This window comes from Periplaneta americana, chromosome 4, assembly GCF_040183065.1.
Source record: "Periplaneta americana isolate PAMFEO1 chromosome 4, P.americana_PAMFEO1_priV1, whole genome shotgun sequence".
NCBI classification, from domain to species: Eukaryota; Metazoa; Arthropoda; class Insecta; order Blattodea; family Blattidae; genus Periplaneta; species Periplaneta americana.
In genome coordinates this window covers 58,330,402-58,346,491 of record NC_091120.1, presented here as the reverse complement: position 1 = coordinate 58,346,491, position 16,090 = coordinate 58,330,402, and the positions used below count along the sequence as shown (strand labels likewise).

Here is a 16,090-nt window from a genome sequence, read left to right as displayed (position 1 = left end):
GAGGCCATGATCAGTGAAGAATGGTATCTAAGGCGTTGGATAAATAACAAATTATAATTAATTATATAATTTTAATATTTATTTTTCCATTTTAAACTTGTATTTTCATCTTTTCGAAGTTTCAGGGATTATTTAGAAGTGTTCATGGAACTAATGTGATTAAAATAATTTCACATTTTACTTCTGTAAACTTGAGATGAATATTAAAACTTACTTATTCATCGTGTCTGTTTAGCTCAGTTGACTAACGCGTGTTGTTATAAAATTATAAAATCCTATAAACTATAAGCCCAACTTCGAAGGTTCAAGTCTCCTCGCCTCCCAAAAGGTATATTATTACAAATTAAAAAAAAAAATACATATTATATATGGATGCAATGCACAAATTACGATGTAGTAGATAGAGGAAAGAGAAGGAGATTGAGTGTATATGTATTTTAAGAAATGGTAATAAAGAAGTACCTAGAGGTAGTGACATCTAGTAACTGATATATTAACTTCTTGAGCAATAGTTCAATGGAAAAGTATACATGTGTGCCCGGGTATTAGGAAAATACTAATGAACTGTGAGATAAAGTTCAAACTGTGAGGTCAAGTCTTTATCTCACTAGTGGAATAAAGTAATGTTGAATAAAAGCCTACTTTACAAACGCAAAAGTATTTAGTAAAGGCATGTTTTTCGTTATGGTCATGGATAAAATAACTTTTTTATCTGCCCCCATCAGAACGTTTGCTTGTTAGACAGGTCAAGAGGGCTGGCTGCCTTCTGAAAGGGAGAAAAATAATAATTGTTGGTGAGACTGTACAACTGGTTCTTTATGAACCAACAGTAACGGGCGTTTGCAGGTAATCACAGACTTATCTGCACAAACAATTTTAAGCTGACCTCCATTTCCATGGCAACGAAATAGAGTAAAAGTTCTACTAGAGATACGTAATAGTTTTATTCCAAGGATAACCCTTACGCTATTCGAAATACATAAACCGAGCCAGATTTCGTACTTGCCTCAAAATGATTACATTTAATTATAAAAATAAGTTACTGAACAAATTGCCCAAAAATGTATGTTGAAGGACAGTGGAGTTAGAATGTTCATTGCCGCAATGACGCACATCGGCCGGTCAATATCGACCCCATGTCGCATTGATTCTTGTTATGCGGAGCTGTACGTAGCAGTACCGATTAGCTCGGCCCACAGTAGCATCCACAGCGTACTCACTCACTCACCCACCCGCCCGCTGCAACAGCGATTAGGACACAGAAAATAGAGCTTTACAAACGTCAGCACTCCACGTCACTATCGGTATCGATTACTTGCAAGTACAATTGTGATCAAAGATTGGTACAAAACTTACTTTCTCTTTTTTGTTAAGGCAACGGCAAGACGAATGAGACGCTAATAGCCTCTACACTGCATTCGAGCGAGATCTGACAGGCAAATATTTCAAAGCAAAAAGAAGTGAAATTATCTAACGACACTGTTGCACAATGGAGGCTCCTCTAATCCCTGATAATTGTGATTATGGCGGATCAAAATTACAGAACTGAAATACAAAACTATAACCTATTTATTTTACTTCCTCACAATGTGAATTTAATTATACTACACACTATTTCGACATCTACAGAGAAACACAGATTTACAGCATCTCTATGTCGGAAGAATAGATTCTGATAAATCACCGTCAATAATAATAATAATAATAATAATAATAATAATAATAATAATAATAATAATAATAATAATAATAATTAGAGCCCGGATGTTTAGGCATTTATTTCGGTTAAAATAGGCAGGCATATAGGCACTAAAAATAGTACAAATAGGCATTTATTATTCAGGGAAACGTACAAAAAAATTGACAAATACTTAATAAGCTATCACATACGGTACTCACTTTTCTTGGTTACATGTCACAAGATGATGCTATTTTAAGTTGCCAACTGTCACAGTGAGCCGCCTGTCAGAGAGAACGTTCTTCATGGTGGAAAAAGATCTTTCTAATTCTACTGAAGTGATTGGAGCAAACTTAAAACAACTTATTTCAGAAGGACTGTCTCTACTTTCTGTCAGAGATCGGAAAAAAACGACTGTATATTGTCACAAAAAGAGGGGTGTGACAAAGGATTAGAGACTTCAAAGTACGCGTGACTTGTGCGTGCAAGCGACAACAGTAACGGGACCTGGAGACTTGCTTTTAATACTTCCCTCATCCCCTTTCTTTCGCTGGTAAACCCCGAAGTGACCTGAGGACTGAGGGTTATACTGTTCAAACATCTTTGGTAAGTGACATAAAAGATGGAATCGGTAGAGGAGAAAAGTTTACGACTTCTTGGAAACTTATGTATTGCTGGATAATAAGATTCTCAGCATATATTTATGTGAGGTGAATATATATTTAATTTGTACAACCATTCTTTTTTGTTTTCTGATATAATTTATGTTCGGTTTATTTTAAATGCATTAAAAATATAGAAAATGCACAATAACGACGTAAAAAAGCTAAAAAAAAAGGCATTTAACCTTAAAATAGGAAACGGGCTCTAATAATAATAAGGTAAAGGTAAAGGTATCCCCGTAACATGCCATGAAGGCACTTGGGGGGCATGGAGGTAGAGCTCCATGCTTTCCATGACCTCGGCACTAGAATGAGGTGGTGTGGTCGGCACCACGCTCTGACCGCCTTTTACCCGCGGGAAAGACCCGGTACTCAATTTTATAGGAGGCTGAGTGAACCTGGGGCTAATAATAATAATAATAATAATAATAATAATAATAATAATAATAATAATAATAATAATAATAATGAACTGACCTCAGGAAGTCAAAAGGAGAATAGGAACTACGAAGGAAGCTTCAATAGAAAAAGGAGCATCTTCTGTGGATCTCTGAAAAAAGAACTAAGGAAGAGACTAGTGAAGTACTTTGTATGGAGTGTGGCACTGTATGGGGTAGAAAATGGACATTACGACGAAATGAATAAAAACGACTAGAAATACTTTTAATGTGGATATGAAGAAGAATGGAAAGTGTGAAATGGACAGAATAAGAAATGAAACTGTGCTAGAAAGAGTGGATGAAGAAAGAGTAATGCTGAAACTTATCAGGAAGAGAAAAAGGAATTGGCTGGGTCACTGGCTTCTGAAGAAACTGCGTACTGAAGAAATGGTAAACGAAAGAAAAGTTCGAGACAGAATAGACATCAGATGATGGGCATGGGTCGTATTCGGAGACTAAGAGGAAGGCGGAAAATAGGAAAATTTGGAGAATGCTGGGTTTGAGGTAAAAGACCTGCCCTTGGACAGAAAACTATGTGTGAATAATAATAATAATAATAATAATAATAATAATAATAATAATAATAATAATAATAATCCGAAGATCTGCAAAATAATTATAGTCACAGTCATCAAGCATTGGCATTCCTGTCAGTAGTTCACTAAATTTCACCTTGGTTTGTTCAAGCACGCATGGTCAGAATTTGGGAAATATCTGAATGATTGACAATGAGAATGACAATAATAATAATAATAATAATAATAATAATAATAATAATAATAATAATAATACCAGAGATAGGTACATCCATTTATAACCCCAGCGCACTGCGGCTTTTTATAAGAATGAATTTATTATTATTATTATTATTATTATTATTATTATTATTATTATTATATCGTCATCATCATCATTAACAATGATAGCATAACGAGAGATTTCGAGCGGACAATGTGGGTGTGTTCTCAATCCACAACAACACATACTATAAATTATCCCTATACAATCTCGTATCTGAATATATTCTGTTGTACTTTAAATAAAGAATTTAATCCTGGCTCTCTTGATATGAGAACGTCAAATAAATGAACCAGGCTGTATTGAAATTTGCAGTGGAACTAGAAAAAAAACTACAGCCATTTTTTATCACTAATTCAGGGACTGGAATCTTAAACTGTAATGGCCATCGCTTTAAAAATAAACAAGACCTAGAAATCAATGCAATATTTGTTTTGTATTCGAGGAAGCGTATCTCGAACGCACAAAAACCTTTCCATAGTATGCCATTCACGTGACGGATTCTCAATAAAACGGATTATAATTCGATTCCCGCAAGGTACAGTCACATTGTTGGTGCATCACTTCCTATCACATTTTCCTCTTCCGCTGTTTCTCATATTGATCCATGAACGTGATATTATCACAGTCTAGTATATACAGTCATGAAGCTTGAGTTGTGAGGGTGCTACGAACAAAAGACTGTGCCGGTAGTATTTCGCATTGTCTGTAATGAGGCGATATTAGCGATCCTAGTGGTCAGCAACTATCTATGGATGCATATTTACTATGTATTGAGCTTCGTGACTGTATATACTAGACTGTGATATTATTACCTCATCCTCTCAATATCTATGTATAAAAACCCTTACATTAACTGAAAATCTACAGCCTCTACATCATAATACTTACGACCAAGACATATAAATGATATACTTGACAGTAAAAGGTTATCCACACGCTGTTCTACTTTCACATTACTACTATATCTAATAGAATGTGATGAGTAATTGCTAAAAGTGCACGAGTAATAAGGTGACTTGACTTACGCACCTTTGACACAGAGAGATTATGTAATACAATGCAATAATGAATAAAGTTAACTTGTCCTTAGATTTATATACCTTTCACGACTACACTTAAAAACTAAAAACATGGATAAGTTTCGTGTATTTAACCAAAGAATGGGAATATAGAAAGTTAATGACGGCCATTTAAGCCTCCTTCCCATAAGTAAGTTTATTCCTGAATACACTGTACAGAGCAATTCAACCAAGTTTTGATTATTTTCCTTCGAAATCAAAGAAAGTTAACACAAATTTTACAGTTGACATAACATGAAATGTCAATGATATGCTAATAAATACTACGATTTAAAGTAGGAAATTTGAACTCATTCTTCACAGTTTTTCCAATTAACACATTCCTACTAAAGAATAAAGAAGTACGTCGCTTCAAATAATCTACGTCAATAAAAAGAGATAAAATAAATAATCTAATAATAATAATAATAATAATAGTAATAATAATAATACACTCTACTAGGTCATAAAATATACAAGCAGTCAAATTTAACAAAAAGTTATAAAGAACAGAATACTAACATATTATAAAAAAAATAACAGCATAACAAAATCGACATTAAACAATATGAAAATAATACCATAATAGAAAAAAGAAAAATATACAGATCTAAAGATTGGAATATAATAAAAGCAACTCACTACAAATAGTTAACAGGAAAACGTAAGGAAGAATAGGCTACAACAAATGGAATGTAATAAAATAATAAGAAAGAAAAAATACGTAATTTAAATAAAATCCACAATAAAAAGGGTACGATAAATTCATCTGGTGATCAAGAGAACAAAAAGTGGGGGGGGGAAGGAAGAAAAAGAAATATAGGCCCTATATATTTTTTACAAAACTATCGCAGAGAGAAGGCCTTATAATTGAAAGGAATCTGAATTGAAAAGGTGTAATTTTAGTTTATTTTTTGAAACTAGATAATGACCGACAGTCTCTGACATGTTGTGGTAGAGTGTTCCAGAGATGAGCTGCAGAGACGGTGAATGATGAAGAGTAGGAGGACAAGGCGCAGATGCTACTCGCAACGCCATTGGTCTTCCAAGTACAGTACATTCTTATTAGGAAAAAAGAATTGAAACATAAGCAAAATTTATAATTGCAATATAATGAGGTAATGTACTTACAATCTGTACGATAGCTTTAAAACACAGTTTTAATCTTCGGCCAAAAGTAAGTATAATATAGCCCTAAATCCATAATCAAAATGCACCCGGAATATTCAACAATATGTATATTCTACAAAATTGTTTTTATTTTTTACTATTTTTTTTACATATTCTTGTATTTCTTGTAGTCTATGTAGATGGAACAATATCCGATCACGAGCTATGCTCATACGGATGTTCCTGATTATTTACATCTTCTATGTAATTTAGTATTAAATATCAAATATGTTTTGATTTACATTAACACATGTGATTAATATGCCCCAAAGCCATTTTAATACTTTGCACTTGTACCACGTTTAATGTGGTCTTGTAGTACCTTACAAGGAACCGCGTCGTGTGAACGTCTCCAATACGCTTAAGTCCCCAAGATATGGGTTTAGAAAACCCAAAAAGGGTCACATAAAATCTATTACCATCTTATTAGCATTTAAAAAAAACTTCTGAAAACCGCACGATTTATTCATACGCGCACACAAACATGCACGCACGTATGTAGGCATACGCAGTTAGCCTATACATTCACAGATGAACATTATTCTATTCTCAAGTAGCGCAAATCTCGACAAAATGGCGTTCGCACTTAGAACATAATAAATTACAAAACCGACCCCTTTCGCCATAAGCGGCTGATAGTATGATGCAAGCATACCGTATTTGCAGGAAGCTAATTATTTTTATATCATAGTAGCGATCGGTAGTTGAGCAACAAGACGTGCATTACTGTGACACGTCTGACCGCTTAATTTACAGGAGAAGCCTGTTTAACAGTGCAGTTTCCTTCCCGCTAGTCATAAAAATATAATGGAACATTATTACAACTTCCATTTATTAGCTACGCTTTCCAAACTGCTTGAAATGATAATGAAAATTTAAGTAATCGAAAGAAACCCGACTCTTTCCGCATAATTTGACGAAAATTTGATAGAATCTACTAGAAATAGGATCGCTCCGTCTGATAGCAATTCTATTCAGTAATTACACAATCAAATGCTATTTTAAAAGGGAGAAAATGTGAACCCGACACATGGAGAGCTACTGCAATTAATCACATTCATTTTCTTTAAAAAAAAAACTCTCCAACAGTATGAATATTTGTTCTTTATGAAAACTTAGATTTTTATTGTAAAGCATCTGAATTTTACACAAAATATAAGAACTGTACCTTTCCAATTCAGAGACTTATGTAAGAATTCACTAACAAGCAAACACTCTATTGGGGACAGATAAAAAAGTTAAATTTGTTTCTTCCACCATGTTAAGAGTGTCAAAAGAAGTGGTCATACAAATTTTGGACACTCGACTGCAAATACTAGCCCGTCTAGAAAGTGATTTTCCCTGAGACCGTTTACAGAAAAAAGCACAATTGCATGGAAAGATTTATTGAAACAGGTACAGTATTTGTTACGCTATTTGTCAACATACCCTCCACTGGAATTGAGACATTTTTCATACCATGGGATCAATTTTTGTATCCTTGTACCGTAGAAGTTAGCCGCCTGGGATCAGAACCAGCATTTGACAGCCGTCTGCACCTCTCTGTCAATCCCATGATATGACATATGTCTCAATAGCTCAACAATTGCTATATCTGTTCCAATAAATTTTTCCAATGAAATTGTGTAACGGTCCCTGGCGAACTTAATTTTTACGGCCCTCGTAATTGCGGTCGAGTCGCCAAAACTTGTATAAGCACTTCTTTTGATATTATTAACATGGAAGAAAAAATTTTAACTTTTTTATCTGCCCACATCAGAATGTTTGCTTGTAAGCCTTCAGCTCCGATTCCTTGCATGATATGAAAATGTGATTTGCATGTTCATTTGCAAAAGTAACCAAACTGGGGAAGATTCCTTATGTGAAAGAGGGAGCAAGAATAATCTTCCTGTGAAAGAGGGAACAAAATCTTCCGTAAATTTTATTTAATGAAAATTTTATACTCTAAGCTTCTAACACATCACATAATTTACATCTTCCCTTGGGCTTGTGATCTTAGTTAAATATACAGGTTTTATTTAAAGTCTGTACTTAAAGAGACGTTATTAGGTGGACAAATCGAATTTGATGTGAAGTACATCAACTGCGTACTATTACAACCATTAAAGTGCGGAACTTGGCCATAAAATCACTGTACACACTAGTTTCACACTAGGAAGGTTGTATTGGAACATGCATAGTAACATTAAAACGTCTTTTGGTGTTCCGTACATAAATGTTTTATGGACTGAATTTAACAGTGAACTCCGTAACCGAGATTTTCATTATCATACTAGCAGAATTACGAACTGTTTAGTCACTATTACAGCATCAGGGGGTAACAACACATTGAAAATCTTCCATAGCCTAAGATACGCGTAGCCACAGACTAGTTAGGCTATTTCTTATTTTGCTCATAAAATTATATCAGTAAAAATAATAATTTTAACGCCTTCCATTAATCTTGTATTAAGATTGTTTTAAACTCTAACAATATTTCTCCAATATTAACACGACAGAACAACTTTTAAACAGAGCAATCATCTGTCACTGTACAATTAACGGCAAAAAGAATGAGACGCCGCCAATTTCTAAGTTCCAGAGACATAACATTGCGCATGCTCGTCTCTTCAAAGCCGTAGTTCAATAGGTAACAAATAACTGAACCATTTAAATTCGCTGTATTTTGTTTAAGAGTCTAAAATATGTTATAAAATCGAATGGAGGCTTGATTCCAGATACATCAGGGCCTCTGAAGAGTGAAATAATAATAAAATTGATAAATACAAAATCAACCGAAGCGAATATGAATAGGAAAACAAAGTATTATGCTAAAATAATATAAACAGTCGCAGTAGCGTAATTCGTTATGGCAGTGATCTATTGAACGAGCTAATAGTAGTAGCTCAAGGTTCGAATCTCCCACAATGACTTTTTTAATTACAAATTTAACATATATGTCCAGCAAAGCTATATTTATGTGGCGATATCTCTTAGAATATGCCCAAACTCTAATAAATAAACCTCCCTCTCTCTTCCAAGCAATACTCCTGTCTGTTAATAAAGCGTTGTCTCGTCGTTACGCTTGAAGATGGCAGAGAGACAATAGAGAGCGTGGCATACGGTGTCGTCGAGCTGTGAGGAGAGAACATTTGACGATGGAGGATGCCGTGGACCGTCTAGCGTATGCTACTCTCCGACAGGACTTCGATTGTAGAAATGTAATTTTCTCCGACGAGGTAATTGTCTCCAGTAGCAAGATGGTCCTGCCCTAGTTTATCGTATGGATGGGCACCGATACGATGAACGCTTCGTGGGACGACTTAACAGGTCAGGTCGCGTGAGCGTCGTGTGTTGGAGTGAATTTCATACGATGGGGTAGGAATTCTGGAACGCATCCACGGTCGGTTTACAGCAGAAGTCTACGAACACATTTTGGCAAATGTAATGATCCATTCCGCCCGAGAACGATATTCAGAAGGAACATTTTTCTTCCAGCAGAATAATCACCCGGTACACACCGCCAACTGGATTCAGAGATGTTTTACGAGGAGGCCTGATGACGACCTGGTCGACTGGCCTCCAAAATCACCAGATATGAATCCGATTGAAAATTTGTGGGTTACAGGCAAACGGATCGTACGCTTTAATTGGACAGAACAACCACCCGTTCGGACAGCTGGCGAATTATGGGAGAGTTCAAGATGCGTGGGAGGAGTGGCCATGAATATAGACCTGTTCCATAATCTTGTGAACTTCATACCGCGCAGAATGAGGGCAGTTGTTGACGTAGGTGGTTTGTGGACGAGATACTAGTCTACACCACAGGCCTTTTTGTGTTAATATGTTAACAAATTGTTCGTTATTTATTTAATTATTTATTTATGTTTGATATGCGTCCGTTTTTTAGGATGTGAACAAGTATTTTTCTGTTTATACAGACCAGGTCTCGCCTATTAATAACCCACAGGTGATGGGCAATAATATTTTTACAAGGCAGGCATAACGAAGTTTATGAACAAATGTAATTTCACATTTAAACTAATAAGTTAATGGAAAGCTAAATAATAATAATAATAATAATAATAATAATAATAATAATAATAATAATAATAATAATAATAACAATAATAATAATAATTTTACCTACCGGGAGGCGAACTCACAACCTCTGGTATGAAACTCAGGCATCCTACCACTGGGCCATACACAGCTCGTAAGATTAATTACCTTGTACACGGACGACTTTCAACGAAGAGACACCACAGCAGTGGTGAATGCCTTGCAGTGCGTTGCGTTTACACGAGTGAACTGCGCGATGAAACTTAACATTTCTATCGACCAAGAGTCGGCCCATTCTTTTTGCCGTTAAGTGTACATACTTAACACTCATCTTAAACAGCTGAGTATTGTTCACATACAGTGATGTGATACAGTATGACATAATGAGAATTACAAAGGAACTCGAAGTACCTTGAGAAAACCTGGTCTACTTCGTCTCCGTCCCAAACAAATCTCACAGAAACCGTAGGGTTTCGAACCACGGTTCATTAAGAAATAAATAACCAGCTGAGAGAACTACTTAACAATCTCAAGAAATACTGAAGTTCTTTTTTATAAAATAGATATCAAAAAGGTACTCTAATTTGCCTATATACGAAGAAGTGACACATTTGGTCGTAGATGAGAGAGAAACGTCGCTATACATACTTAGGTTTCGTCATGCTCAATTACATATGCGTAACGGTTCCCATGCCGTAAAGTGAGAAGCATTCTCGGAACAACGTCCATCGGTAGTGTTAATGGATTAGTGACAATGAATCACGAACTCCTTAGGCAGAATTGAAGTGGAAACAGGAATTCTATGCTGCACAACGCAGACGATGTTCACGTCAGTAATTCGCATCCAATATAGTCTGAACAGGTGCGAGTATCTTGTGCGGCTTAACAAACGATGGAGCCCCAAGCTCATCTCAAACAACAGCAATGCTCAAAAGTTCCTCGGGAAATATTAAAACCGTATTTCCAAACGTTTGGTATGTTAATTCGGCTATGTACAATGAAATTTTGTTATGTAGTCCGAGTTGGTCCACCGTTGTGGAGTAACGGTTAGCATGCCTGACCGTGTAACAAGCGGGCCCGGGTTCAAATTCTGAATGGGACAAGTTACTTGGCTCAGGTTTTATCCGAGGTTTCCTCTCAATCCATTAAGAGCAAGTGCTGGGTAACTTGGACCCAGGACTCATTTCGCTGGCATTATCAACTTCATCTCATAACCGTACCAGTTGTAAACGGACTTTCCTTGTTTTACAAGCATTTCTACTGAGATCATAACTGTGCGAGAAATTATATTTTTCTTACTTAAGTCCAAATATAAATGATACTCGGGAGGAAATTAAACACAGAATAAATATGGGAAATGCCTGTTATTATTCGGCTGAGAAGCTTTTATCATCCAGTCTGCTGTCAAAAAATCTGAAAGTTAGAATTTATAAAACAGTTATATTACCGGTTGTTCTTTATGGTTGTGAAACTTGGACTCTCACGTTGAGAGAGTAACATAGGTTAAGGGTGTTTGAGAATAAGGTTCTCAGGAAAATATTTGGGGCCAAGAGGGATGAAGTTACAGGACAATGGAGAAAGTTACAAAAAACAGAACTGCACGCATTGTATTTTTCACCTGACATAATTAGGAACATTAAATCCAGACGTTTGAGATGGGCTGGGCATGTAGCACGTATGGGCGAATCCAGAAATGCATATAGAGTGTTAGTTGGGAGGCCGGAGGGAAAAAGACCTTTGGGGAGGCCGAGACGTAGATAGGAAGATAATATTAAAATGGATTTGAGGGAGGTGGGATATGATGGTAGAGAATGGATTAATCTTGCTCAGGATAGGGACCAATGGCGGGCTTATGTGAGGGCGGCAATGTACCTCCGGGTTCCTTAAAAGCCAGTAAGTAAGTACTTAAGTCCACTACGCAACATAAAAAGGTGTAGCAACTTATTTTCACGGTTATTTCATTAGATATAAAATAATAAAAACATTTTTAGCCACAGGAACTGATATGTTATTTCAAAGTATGATTTTAATTGTGCACAAATTCTCACCAAATTTAATGACAATATATAGATCCTATATCATTTATACTTCTCCACTTCAAGGTTTTTTTTTTTTTCTAACTAGCATATTCCCGGACCATAATATGCTATTTCAGTCTCTTTCGGAAGCCAGCAATATGCTATTCTCATCAAATGTGTGGTCCACCGTAAAGTATTTTGTTTCGATTTAGATATATCTCATCGAAAGAAAACGAAAAAATCTGGAAGGCGATGGATGAACCACCGAAAAATGTTATTTTGGGGTCAAAAAATCACATTTCTTAATTTTCATGTTAAAAGAAATCTGGGCAGTTTACATAGCGTTATATGCAAATTTTGGTGCCCCTACGGGCACTAGAACATGTGTTTATGTCACCATTTATAAAAGCTTGCGCTGCGTTTATATCTCCCAGCCACCGCCCGCCCACCACTAGCCAGTGTAGTTGTGACATTTTTCTTTACTTCAACTTAGTTTTCTCCTGAGCGTTTTAAGGTACAGTCATGAAATTTGGTATAGTTATGTTCAAAAGGTTGTGAAGCATGTACCCCGATACTACTTTCTTTCTCAGTAACATAGAACGTGAGATGTAAAATTGTTTTTATTTTTTTAATGAAATTTATATCTTTCAACATAATAGTTATCAGTAAAAAAATTGTTTAACCTAAGAAAATGTTCTTACTTTACATGACGTTACAAGGATACATTTATAATAATAAAAATCAATATACAAATTAACAATATTCACAGAGTGATTTTATCCTACTTAACAATTTCACTTAATGCTTTAATTTAGAACAATATTATCTATAAAAACATATCAAACTGTCTTATACAAAATAAACTTTAATTCAATTTTGAAATTAAATTAAACAATTGAGTAAGGGACAAACTAGAAATTAGCAAAGAAACTAAAGGATACGAAAAAATATCTACAGCTCTACACGAAATAAAATATTTCTTCCAACGATTTAGATTCTGGAAAAGTCCCCATAACACTTATAGCGTTCCCTCGTTGAATGGCAATACTAATTCTTTGGCGGAGGAAAGCCGTAGAGCGACAGTCACCGTTAAGTGCTGATAAATAATTGCCGATATCTGAAGTTAACAACTTCGGCTCGAAACATCATGGGCCCATAGATTCTACGGCGAAAACGACAAAATTATATCGATCCAGAAGATCGAGATACTTATTGCGTTTAATTGTCACAGCAGATGCATCGGCTGTACATATGTACAGTATATCTCTATTATTCAAAGGGGAGAAAATATGAATACATTTAAATCATTTTTTATCTTGATCTAAAGAGGACACAAAAAAAAAACAAATACCGGAGTGCATGAATCTCATTATTGGCTACATTTTGACCATAAGGACATTAAAATATCTTACAAACTGAATGAATGCAATGGGTTGCAGTGACGTATCAATTTTTAATTCAATTAATTACTGTAGCTACATTGTAAGGGAAAGTATTAGGAGGGGCTATTCAGGTAGACAAATCCTTATACTTTCTGATAGCCAGGCGGCACTCAAGGCGATTGAATCGCCTTTGGTTAAGTCGAAACTGGTACTGGAGTGCCGGAATACCCTCATGACACTGGCAAATACTAACTCGGTTCATCTGAGGTGGGTACCAGGACATGCAGGGATTCACGGAAACGAGAGGGCGGATGAGGCTGCTAAAGATGGAGCTGAGACCCCATTTATAGGACCAGAACCTGTGTTGGGACTATCTTCAAGACCAATTAAGCAGGTCATCAGGGATTGGGCTCACAGACGACATATTAGTTACTGGAACACAATTAAGGGCTGTAATCACAGCAAGGCCCTTATCAAAGGTCTTGCAAGGACAAAATCGAATGAGCTGCTGAGACTTAGCAAAAAGCAGCTCTCTTGGGCAACAGGATTTCTTACAGGACACTGTGCCCTGAAGAAAAACTTATACAGGATGAGACTTATTACTGACCCACTGTGTATAAGATGTTCACAAGGAGATGAGTCAGTAACTCATCTGCTGTGCGTTTGCAATGCGCTTGCGCAACAAAGATCTCTCTTCTTTGGGAATCACTTTCCAAAACTTGAAGAGATCTCAAAGGTCCCAGTCCAAAGTTTGATACAGTTCATCAAGAACTTGAAACTTTTGGACTGAAAGGGATGAACGACGGGGATACGCAATAGATCTTATAGGTCGCAGTGCTTGGGCCGGAAGGAACACTCCTGTTAAATCTAATCTAATCTACTGTAGCTACATCTTTCATCCAATATATATGAAACTTTGACCATATACTTATTGACAGTCTTACTTAGTGGTTAAAAAATGAAAAAAAAAAAATCCCACCAGGAGTTTCAAAAATACGAATTTCAGTGGTCCAACCTGATAACCATAAAAAGATAACAACAGGCCTACATGATTAGCCCACACTTTCAATTCTAAAATGTTACGTTGCAGTGAAATAAAGCCAAGAAGTTCTTCCAAGAAGCAGTAGAAATTAGGTCTGTGCCTGATAATAAAATCATTTTTCTTGAAAATTACGCATTAATCCGAAATTTCAAATACTGCAGACAATGTAAGTTTACATACAAAGTACTGCAACAAGAAAGCTTTTTGTAGAAACACAAAAATTATGACTTACCACAAATCCCAATTTGCGGCGTTATTAGCACAGCGATCCTTTCTGCTTTCGACGCCGCGCAGTGTTCTATTCTGTAAAACACACAACAATATTCTCGTTAATATTATGCCAGGTAGTGCACGCTGTACAATTCAATTACATTTTCCAATTTTAAAGCATGAACGCAAGCATTTTACTTCAAATTACTCCATGTAGCCCACTTAATGCGAAAATCACCAATGTTGATTACTTTTTAATTACATAATTTATTTCCATAACACTAAACAATAATTGAGGCCAGGCCTTATAATGTTCTCAGTTCTGTACTGTTCATCCATCCACGCGTATTCATTCATTATGAGTTGGTTTAATAATTATTAGGACTAGGCTATTTTAGTAATTCCGTCTAGCAATGAAGGATTGTGACATAGGCTATATAAAAACTGTTTTAAACTCAATAACAAGATATTATTAACACTGCTATGCCGTGTTATTTTATGATCATTGTGCATTACGAAAGTAAAAACTGTCTTCAACGCCTATAGAAGTTATGAAGAATTGACATTTCTGAAGAGGATTTAACAACCAGTAACATAGTATTTTTCAAATATGCTCCGATTACATTCTGTCGAAGTAGAAAGAAGTTTCTTTAAGTACAAAACAATATTGGCTTACAATCGCCGACATTTCTCATTTAATAACTTGAGTATAACTACGATGATGTATGAAATGCTAACTGTGGTATGTTTATTTTTTTTTTCCATATTATTTTGACAGAATTGACGAAGTGAAAATTATTACTTCAGTAAATGATACAATAATTCCACTACGAAAATTTCTTTTACAATACAGTTACTTATCCACACCTGTGGAGTAACGGTCTGCGCGTCTGGCCGCGAAACCAGGTGGCCCAGGTTCGAATCCCGTTCGGGGCAAGTCACCTGGTTGAGGATTTTTCCGGGGTTTTCCCTCAACCCAATACGAGCAAGTGCTGGGTAACTTTCGGTCCTGGACCCAGGACTCATTTCACCGGCATTATCGCCTTCATTTCATTCAAATGCTAAATAACCTGAGATGTTGATACAGCGTCGTAAAATAACCCAATAAAATAAAAAATAAAATACAGTAACTTATGAAGTAGGTAATAATTACACCATTGCCAAAATTGATCATTTTCAGTAGGTAAGTTTTTTACTTTTTTACTGTTTTAGGTCATTTTAAGATAATTTTACGGGGAAATTTATAGGTTTTTTTTGGCGGGGGGGGGGGGAATTCTTACGTTTTAAACATCCGGGCCCTGATCATCATCATCCAATGGTCGAACGGTTTGGACTTTTTCATTGCTAATTGTCAAAATTATAACACAATGTTTCGAAGAGAGATCCAATCTTCGAAATGTTGTGTTGTAATTTCTGACAATTAGCAATGGAAAAAGTCCAAACTGCTCAACCCTTGAACAATTCACCGTTGCTCTCCCCCCTTTTATTCAGATTATTATTATTATTATTATTATTATTATTATTATTATTATTATTATTATTATTATTATTATTATTTCATCACCACTGTCCTTTCACGTATTGGGTG

General features: G+C 35.7%; 1 protein-coding gene across 6 annotated transcripts in view; it reads right to left on the bottom strand.

Annotated features, from left to right (window-relative positions):
• The window catches only part of msi (RNA-binding protein musashi), a 737,371-nt gene that overhangs the window by 517,891 nt on the left and 203,390 nt on the right, over positions 1 to 16,090 (bottom strand). For all 6 annotated transcript variants that reach the window (XM_069823358.1, XM_069823360.1, XM_069823359.1 and 3 more), the window contains exon 2: positions 14,525 to 14,595. The gene's annotated coding sequence lies outside the window, so the exon portion shown is untranslated. The remainder of the gene's footprint in view (positions 1 to 14,524; positions 14,596 to 16,090) is intronic.